The 9795-nt window shown below is 31.2% G+C and overlaps 1 protein-coding gene across 5 annotated transcripts in view; it reads left to right on the top strand.

The window, feature by feature from the left end:
- Positions 1-1116, top strand: part of LOC118737979 (homeobox protein homothorax) — a 615436-nt gene extending 614320 nt beyond the window's left edge. For all 5 annotated transcript variants that reach the window (XM_036468825.1, XM_036468823.1, XM_036468822.1 and 2 more), the window contains one exon: positions 1043-1116. The gene's annotated coding sequence lies outside the window, so the exon portion shown is untranslated. The remainder of the gene's footprint in view (positions 1-1042) is intronic.
- Positions 1117-9795: the final 8679 nt, after the last annotated feature.

Below are 9795 nucleotides of genomic sequence, written 5' to 3'. Positions count from 1 at the left end.
TCGAATTATAATGTATAATTATACAGGAGAGCGTAAAAACTGTTTTTCCTGGAAGGAATTAGCTTGATAGGCGGAATTTTACAAATTTGTTGAATCAGCTCTTGAGGAAGAGTTGAGAAAGAGTTGCTTGGAACCATTTTAGAGATGCAGTGTAACATGTATTTAATCAGGAATAAAATCGAAACTTTCAAGACGCTGAGCTTATCAGTCATTTACAGTTTTGCCTGCAATGGCGTTAACTACCAGAATTGGAATCAACCGCAATGGATCACTAACACGAATGACCTTAACATACGCTCTAGCTTCCTAACTAATGAACGGACGGACTTGACGGACAGAAATCGACCCTTAACCATAAGCAGCACATCAGCCATAGACCGCTTACGACCAAGGTCCAGAAGTGAAGTAGGAAGACTGCATTTTGTGGGTGTGTGCCTGTTCATTCTTCGTTGCAACAGGCTTTGAGCCAATCAGCCGCGAACGTGCTGTAACACTTTTCACAAATATTTTCGAAATAAAGATTTCTTAAATTTCGTTCATTTGACACCCATAGAAAAATAATTCATTTGATTTGAAATTTCTAAATCGGTGATAGACCCCGCCACAAATAACATCGAACTAAAGCTTTCTTTAACTTCTCTCGTTTGATAATTAGATTGAAATATGTATGCATTTCATTTAACTTTTTAATTAAATTTATATTGCATCTTCAAAAATATTTTCGAAAAGAAGCTTTCGTAAATCTGTCCGTTTGACACCTATGCTAATTTACCTCAGTTTAAACGCGTGGCAAGCCTCTTCCAAAATATTTTGGAACTAAATCTTACTCAAAACTCTCTAATTTTCAAAATAAATCGCTTTTGAGCTCTTTCGCTTGACATTCACATTGTTGTAATGTTTTTTATTGAACTTATTAAGAAAATGATGATTTTTGGAAAAAAGTTGCAGTTTTAATGCTGTTAGTTAAGAATGTATTCACAAGAAAAAAAAATTATGTCAATTACTTAATATGAAATGAATTTTTCTCTTACTTTCTTTACAGCAAACTGTTCGGAAAGCGCTTATATCATTACGTGAAATAATTACAAAACCTATGGAAACTCACAAAAAAAAAAATAAAATTAATTTGCACAGGAAACCTACAGATCGTGAAAAATTATAAACTAATAAATGTAATTACCTATACAAAAACTTTTGGCTCTGTATAAAAAAAGAAAATTGAAAATACCGAAATTTGTAAAAAAACCACAGCAAAAGATATTTGATGCTAATTATGTGTATGTATGTAAATGTAAAGACAAAACTATAACTTCAATTCATTTTAAGTTACTATTCAACAGCTTTCAAAAAAGTTTTCAGCACACACATATTGCATACATTAGTGATCAGCTATATTTAAGAGTACTGTTACTAAACAAAAAGACCTAAATATTGTAAATGCCGCAGAATTAAATTCTAATCTATTTGTGAATGTCTTTTTCGCATGCATTAATACGCTTGAACTAGATTTTTTTTTTTTAAACTATGATCATTGTATAAATCTATTTATATATATATTTTTTTTAACTGCATAGTCGCCCTCACCACCACATATGTATGGTCACCCTTCAGCAGGCAGTTTAGTCGAAGTTTAAATTTGAGTGTATTTCGCGCAAAGTTGTTGATCTCCTTACTCAATGCGACTTAAAAGCAAGTACACGGCAAAATATAAAAATAAAAAAAAATTTATAAAAAATAAAATTAAATTTGTAAAAAACAATGCAAGCAAAGAATAATAATTCAATGAAAATATTAAAGAAATTGTGGCAATATCAGTAAATTTAAATAGTAAAAATATACATACATAAATGCATACATAACAAATAAATAAATGAATGAGTAAAAAAATAATAATAAAACACATACCTACAAGCATACATGTATACATAGTAGCTACTAATTCTAAATCACACAAATAGTTGCATATGTACACACATACACTATCGAAACGATGATATTATTTTAAACCTTAAATTGTGTTAGCGAAAAAAAGAAAACAAAAACAAAATTAAGCATACACAAGAGGTCGAATATTAAAAGAAAGTTGCAGAGTCAAAATTTGCAAACATTGTAAAAATTCATAAAGAGAAACTAAATAATTATGTATTCATGGGCGTAGCCAGGTAGGGGCAGAGGGGTGCTCGAGGCCCCCCTAACTTTCAAATTTTCCTTATACATATATAAAATAGTACCCTGAAATGCCAGCTTAATAGGGTCGAGGTCCTCCCCCCTAAATTTCATTCTGGCTACGCCGATGTATGTATTTAATATAAAAACAAAAACAAATCTTGCATATACCTACCAACTTTATATAGGTTTAGAATTGCATATGTAAAGTATTAAAAAATAATAACAATACAGTTAATTGTGAATACCTACAAACGAAGAAAAACTCGCACATGTGTTGTATGTACATACCATGAGCAAGGCCACTTTTTGCAAAATACAAAAAAAAAACAAACAAGAAACACTCATCCAAGTCAGAAATTAGAAATTTCTCGCTAAAATTAATACAGCACACCCACACACAAATAAAACAAAAATATAAAGTTTTTCAAATCATTTTAATTTTCAGTGTAACAAAAATATGTGTGTATTAGCAAATGAGCCGAAAGAAATGCAGAACTCAATTGCTAAGAAATCTACTTAACAACCAATTAGGCGAGTACGAGTAAACAAATGAATGTAAATGTAAAAAAAGGTAATATATTTGTATGTGTAGAATAAAAAATTGTGTGAAAAATAGGTGCGACTGGCCTATGAATTTAATTTAAATTTAAATTTAATTAAAGTAAAGTAGTTTAGTTGCAAAATTTGCGTTAGAAGCGACGAAAGATGGTAAAGAACAAAGAAAATAGCTAAATGAAAATGATAGCGAGCAAGTAAGATAGTTTAAAAAACAAACAAAAAAAAAATCTTTAAAAAATGCCTTGCACAGACACACGTAAGCACTGCTGCATTAGAAAAAGAATGGTGAAATTATTATTAAATAAGCTCTTGGCAACTAAATAAACGGAAAACCGCTGTACATAAAGGAGAAGGCACGCAATTTTTCATAGATATAGCATACAAGTGTACATATTTTTTGTTTCTACGGAATTCACCAAAAATTATTATTTTGTCAGCAGTGGCGAACGCGAGATTCCGGCAACACAAAAATCTTTATATTTTTTTTTTGAAAATATTCTTAATCAAAAACGTTTTTTGTTTGCTGACTAAGCTCCTATATAAAGTGATTTAAAGAAGCGCTCACATGTTAAGTTTTTTTGTGATTACGTTTTTTTTTTAAGAATACAGTTTTTAGTTATTTTTTTTATAAACATATTGCTTATTTAAAACCAAAATATCGTTGGCTTAGAGTGAAAATTTGGCAATTTTTATGAAAACTCGAAATTTGATATAGGCGCAAGGAGAAATGAAAAATACATACGTCGTTTCGAAAAGGATTAAGGTACTTGTTTTGTTTTTTTTTTCTCGTTTTATTCAATTGATGGCAAATATGCTAAGTCCAAAGAGGCACTGAAAATTCGCTAAGCACAAAATAATACGGAATCGTTTAATAAATATTTACTTAGCAACTTTTTGCTCTAAGCTAGCCATATCTCAAAGTTTCCAATTTTTTTGAAATTTTAGGGTATTAAATTAAATAGCTTTATTTGAGGCAGCTAAAAATTGGCGTAAAATTTTAATAATGTTTTTATCGCCTGTCTTTTCAACAAATGTTTTATAAAAAAAATAACAAAAAAATATTCTCAATAAAAAATTAAAAAGTCAACATGCGAACGTTTATTTGAGCCACTGTAGGATCTGTTTTCAGCGAATTTGTTCTGCTTTGCGAAACATTAATCATTTTAATACACAAAAAAAAAATTGTTATATACTATAGTTAAAAGAAAAATTAAAGGCAAGAAAAGAAATTTTAGTTTTATTTAAGTTTAAATAACATTAAAGCTGAATATTAGTTTTAGTAAAAATCGCTTATAATTTTATTTAAAAAAATAAAAAAACAAAACAAAGTAATAAGGAAAAGAGAGGAACCATTTAGATTTGGTCAACTTGAGAGCACAAAAGGAACGAGAGAGAGAGAACCCACAATCTTGCTTTATAAAATATTACTAAAATAAATTAGTTTTACTTTTAGGGCGTTAAGTCTTTTTTCATCACATGAACAAAGTCAACCCTCACCAGCTTTCTCCACGCTCTCCTTCCCGGTGCCCTTTATTGTTAGATCAAATTTCGTGCGGATAAAGGTGTGTTTCCTGTGCGTAAATAATGCGTGGCATGGATATGTAAAAAGTAAATTTTGATTTTATTTCGCAAATAAGCGCTGCTACTAAATATTATTTTAGTTTGTACACATTTTTCCTTTAAAATAAAACACACACACACATAATTATAACTAAAAACCGAAAGCTTGCTGTACATTATTTAGTTATACATATCAGCAAGCCAAGAATTTTATTCCGTGCGTGCATCTGTGTAAATTTTTGAGTTGTTTTAAGCGCTAAAATTCTATATTACTTGTATAATGTTTTGTTTATACAATATAGTATATAAACTTACACACACACACACACATATACAAACAATTAAATGTACGTATGTATGAATTTGCAATTATTTTAATTGCACAGTTTATTTTAATTACTATAATTATTATAATTAAAATAATTACTTTCCTTCTGTTTGTATGTAGTATTGTTTGTTTTACCCTGCAAAAAGGAAAAAAAGAAAGAAAGAGAAAATCATACTGAAAATTTAAAAAAAGTACGAGTATGCGGAATAAACTATGTAGATGTATAATTTTAATTAATTTACTTATAATTACACTATTATTAGTTATTATTATTATTATATTATTAAAACAATTATTGAAATAAAGAAATGAAGGATTTTAAAGAAAATTTAAACACAAACACATTCGTTTTTTATTTATTTCGTTATTTTTTGGTTAAATTTTGCTTTGTTCGATTCTCTTGGTCTTGCTTTTATATGGGTTACAAAACTGGTTTTTCACTTTGCGTACATACATACATATTGTTACCTAAACGTGAAAACTTGCCAAGGGCACTTTTTTAATTTTTCAGGAGAGACGGAAAATCGACTTTCGCATTTTCTGTCGTAAAACTAAATTTAGGAAAAAAGAGGGCTTGGCACCTTTTCGCTTTAGGTAGCGATATGATAATCAGTTTACGAATTTGAAAGATTTCAATGTGGAAAGGTTTTAGGTTTTTTCTTTGAAGACACAATCAAAACAACATTCAGTTGTCAGACCTCACCATACTTTTTTTTTACATTGGGTTTCAAAAAAATGGGAAGATAAACAACTTATTTTGCAATTTTTTTTTACAAAAGCTAACAGACTCTCTTCAATGATGCAAGATTTATTAGCCTTGAAACAGCATCCTTATTTGGCATTTATTTTTCGTTATTTTGTGAGAGCTGCGCATACATACATAAATATTCAATAGTAACATCACAAAATTGTAGGATATTTATCGGTAACTTCGTACTTTGCGCTCGGGATTTTTACCCCGCAAAATTTGGTACTTTTGAAGCACGTGTATTATTCAACTGATTATTTTCCCACTCGGATTTTGGCCAAGCACTATGCTGTGAATAGCATCCGAAACGAGCAGAATGGCAAAGCGAACATTTTAAGGGCTTCACTTCCCTTACAAACAAAGTTCTTTACTTCTGCAACATTCCCGGGGTTTCCTTCTTCCTTGGAGCTTTTCATGTCGAAGATATAAGCCTTTATCAGCAATAGTTTTGCTTAGTAAGTATCTTCTCTCATCGGAAAATTACCTCCAAACCCAGGTACATTGGTTGATGTAGAATTCCATATATTTATATTTATATATATATGTATAAAAAAGCGATAGTTTAGAGACAAGATTCACAAAAAAAGTCAAATCAGCTGCTCTGCTCCTGCTACCTGCTCAATACCGGCCTTGCTCCACACAGAATATCCAACGTAAAATACGTGGAAACATAAAAAACGTTTGAAAATAGTGAAATTCCGTCGGATGTTTTTTTTTTTAGAAATTTCACGAATGATCAATACGGGACAAATACACAAGATTAAAGGAAATACAGAACATCCCAGTCGGAAAAGTAGTAATGCAATACATGTGTGATAAATAACACGGGCCGACAAAATTTTTACCCAGAAACCAAACTATACTTTCCCGAAGGTTTTCGGTGCGCTGAACTTAAATCTGGCCACAGAATTGATCTTTCACGTTCGGATTTTGAGATATTCTAACCTATATTTGCATAAAATGCCGTTTTTGCCCATTTTTGAAGTTGTGTATGCAAGCCAAAGTAATTTTTCTCAAAAAATACAAAAAAAGGTGTTAAATTACAAGACTTTCCTTAAAACGGCATTGAGTTTGCTCAAATATCTTTTTGCTTCGCTGAGATATTACAATTTTAAGCTTAAGTTTTAAGTGCTGCGGATAGTACACAATAGAGATGTTGCGAATGTGGAATTTTAAACATCCGCGGATGCGAATGCGGATGTCAAGTATTTATAAGAAACAATTAGAATCTAGCATAATGGCGAGATCGTATGTCAGGTTTTTCTAAAGCTTTTTAAAAAGGATTTTTCATTCTCACTCCTTTGGCTGTTTCAGAATTTGGGGAATCTGTAACTTCATCAGCGTTTTTCGCTTATAGGTTTTATAATTCATTTTTAATTCTTTCTTCTGCGAGGTAAATAGGTGGATTGGGAAAGTAAATTATTATTTTTGAACAAAATTCTGTTTTCAACGTCGTGGCTGCCAGCCGAATAGGATCAGAATATTGGTATTTTTTAAAAAAAGCACCGCGTTTTTTTTTATAAGTGTTTGAATCTCGGATAGTTACATAATTCTTATCTAATTATCTATAGCTTTTTTAATTATTTGAGCATCGATTCTCTTTATAGCCAGACGTTGATCATTTCTGTTGTAAATCCCTATTGAAGCAGCTTACTCTTTGACTTTAAATAGCCAAGAAGGGACAGTTTTGCCACAGAAGTTTTCAGCCAAGGATCCAATGTATATCCCTATGAAAATATATATCCCTATGAAAAAAATATTGCCCGACAAGTAAACAAAATTATTAAAACGAATATATCTTGTTCATATGGAATAGTAGCTTATGTCGAAAATCTGGCTTTAGTATAAAGCGGCAATCGCAGCATACGATTGCGAATGACTCACTGGCGCCGAGACATTGAAGAACTTTTCGCAAATAAACGTGCAAGAAATAGTTCCGATCCTAGCAAGTCAATATTCTTATTAAGTCTCATCAAAAAATTCCTTGTCGTTTAAAGGATAAAGGGAATGCCGCATTATACCAAAGCCAGCTTGTCGACATAAGCTACTATTTCATACGAACACACATATGTAACATGAAAAGCAAATCTCGAAAATTTTGTTAAGAATTACAGTGCACTCTTCTTCTTTTGTGTGTAGTAGTTTTTTTTTAGATTGGTCCAAAAAAAAATCAAAATACAGAAAGAAACAAATGCAGGTATTTAAAGCACAGAAAAAAATATTATTAAAAGGACTAAAGAGCTCCGCATTGACTATTGCGAATGCGAAAGCGGATGCGAATGTTAAAATTAATGCGGAAGCTCCGCGGTTGCGAATGCGAATGCGAATATTCGCAGCAACCCTGGTACACATGGCCGCTATGTTACATGATTTTCAAGATATAGAAATATTGGAAAATCCGTAAACTTAAAATTGTAATATCTCAGCGAAGCAAAAAGATATTTGAGCAAACTGAACGCTCTTTCAAAGAGAAAGACTTGTTCTTAACGCCTTTTTTGTATTTCTTTTTTTTGTGAAAAATTACTCTGGCTTGCATACACAACTTCAAAAATGGGCAAAAATGGAATTTTTTGCACTTATAGGTTAGAATATCTCAAAATCCTGATGTGATAGAGCAATTCTGTGGCCAGATTTGAATTCAGCGCACCGAAAGTTTAGTCTGGGTTCTCGGTAAGGACATCGGTCTTATTTTGTCGGCCTGTGTAATACAATGTATTTCTTATGCGTTCTCGATAATATTACTGCTAACTGTGTAATCAGCATTCTAATGTATTCAAAAAGTTCAAAAAATTTCATATTAAAACACATTCATTTCTCGATACTAGGTAATGCAAAATTGAATGCCCCACTTTTCTTAGAACATCGCCCTGGGACAATTGGGGCACAGAGAGGAGTATTCCGCAAAATACAGAACGAATGGTCACCGTAATTATAGTACATTGTACCGTACCCCTTAATTTATATTGTGCAGGTCGATAAAAAATGACCATTAAAGTGTTAAAATGTTCTGAAGAAACAATGTATAATACGAAATGCATATGGGCATCCATCGATAAATCAATAGTAAGCTAAGTTTATTTCTAGTAAATGCTACTGCTGATACATTCCCATGCTTACCAAGTACTTCAGTATCCTGCAACTGCCAGTTATTTTACAGTTCTTTCTTCGTTCCAGCTAAGATCAAGGAGTACATCAATACTTTTGCTGATATTTTCTGTATTAAGTATTTAAGTTGTCTGTTACCTGCCGTAATTGCCCGATTATATTTCGCTTCCTTCGTAATCTAGATATATTAAGTAATACCTCTAATTGAGCTCCTTGGTAAATCAATGAATGTTCTTTGTATTATGTACCCTTGAGTAGCTCTTTGTTGGCGAGAGTCTCCAGTACCTTATTAGAATTTTTGACTACATTACGAGCAACACATTCACAAAAGAAAATAAATGTTAGATAAATGAAAGGGCATAGGCAAAATATGCTATAATGTCTCTTCCCTATTAATATTGCCGCCACTGAATAACCATCCTTGGAAAGTCTGCAGTAGGTGTCTAAAATTAACAAAAAAAAAAACGGTGCAGAACTTTTTGATTTTTGAAGTATATGGTAATTGTATACAAATTAAAAGCTTATTTTTATACATATTACAATTTTTCGGTGTATTTGTAAATTCACAACAATAAGACGCAAACAGTTGCCATGCTGGCAAGCATGAAATTTGCAAATGCAATTCCAAATGCAAATCCTAGGCCATTTTCACAACATCCTGTACAACTCTAATATTGGAGACAGAATAAAATGAGGTTCACAATATAAGCAATCCAAACAAACTTAAAAAAATGATGGTTTTGCGGTTAGTTGCTGAAATAAGAAAATTAAATACATATGATCAAATCTCACGAGTTGATACATTTTTCGGCAAAAACATGGTGGCACATTTAGCAGTTTTGCATCAAGAATAAGCTTCAATCGGGAAATTGTTTTTAAATGAAAACATACGAAATATATACAAAAAAAAGGTAAAATTAACTATTCGTTCTCGCATGCCCGTAGTTGTGTATGTAACGTATACATCTCGTAGCACCATGCACAGTGAGATAACGCTTACTGCCACTCTTAACTTAAAAATCATAATATTTAAAAGTAGTTAAATATTGGCATGAACTATTTTTCTACAGTATTCTTCACGAATATATTTATAAGTTTTTTTCATGTATTTATACAACAACTAGCGGTACCCCGGTGTGCTTTTCTACACCAAATATTGAAAAATATTGAAAAATTAATGAAAAATCCTGGAATTTTTCTATATGAAAAATTTCAAATCATTTGTTTTATTTAAAAATTTTTGATTATTTATTTTAAACCTTAATCCAACACATTTGGATGTACAACAGTTTTTGTTTTTCCATCTTGGGTATGAATAAATAAACAA

The sequence above is a fragment of the Rhagoletis pomonella genome, unplaced genomic scaffold, assembly GCF_013731165.1.
Source record: "Rhagoletis pomonella isolate Grant_MI unplaced genomic scaffold, Rhpom_1.0 Rhpom_scaffold_00004, whole genome shotgun sequence".
In the NCBI taxonomy this organism is placed as follows: domain Eukaryota; kingdom Metazoa; phylum Arthropoda; class Insecta; order Diptera; family Tephritidae; genus Rhagoletis; species Rhagoletis pomonella.
The sequence above is the reverse complement of the archived record's forward strand: the minus strand, read 5'-3'. Positions and strand labels throughout refer to the sequence as shown.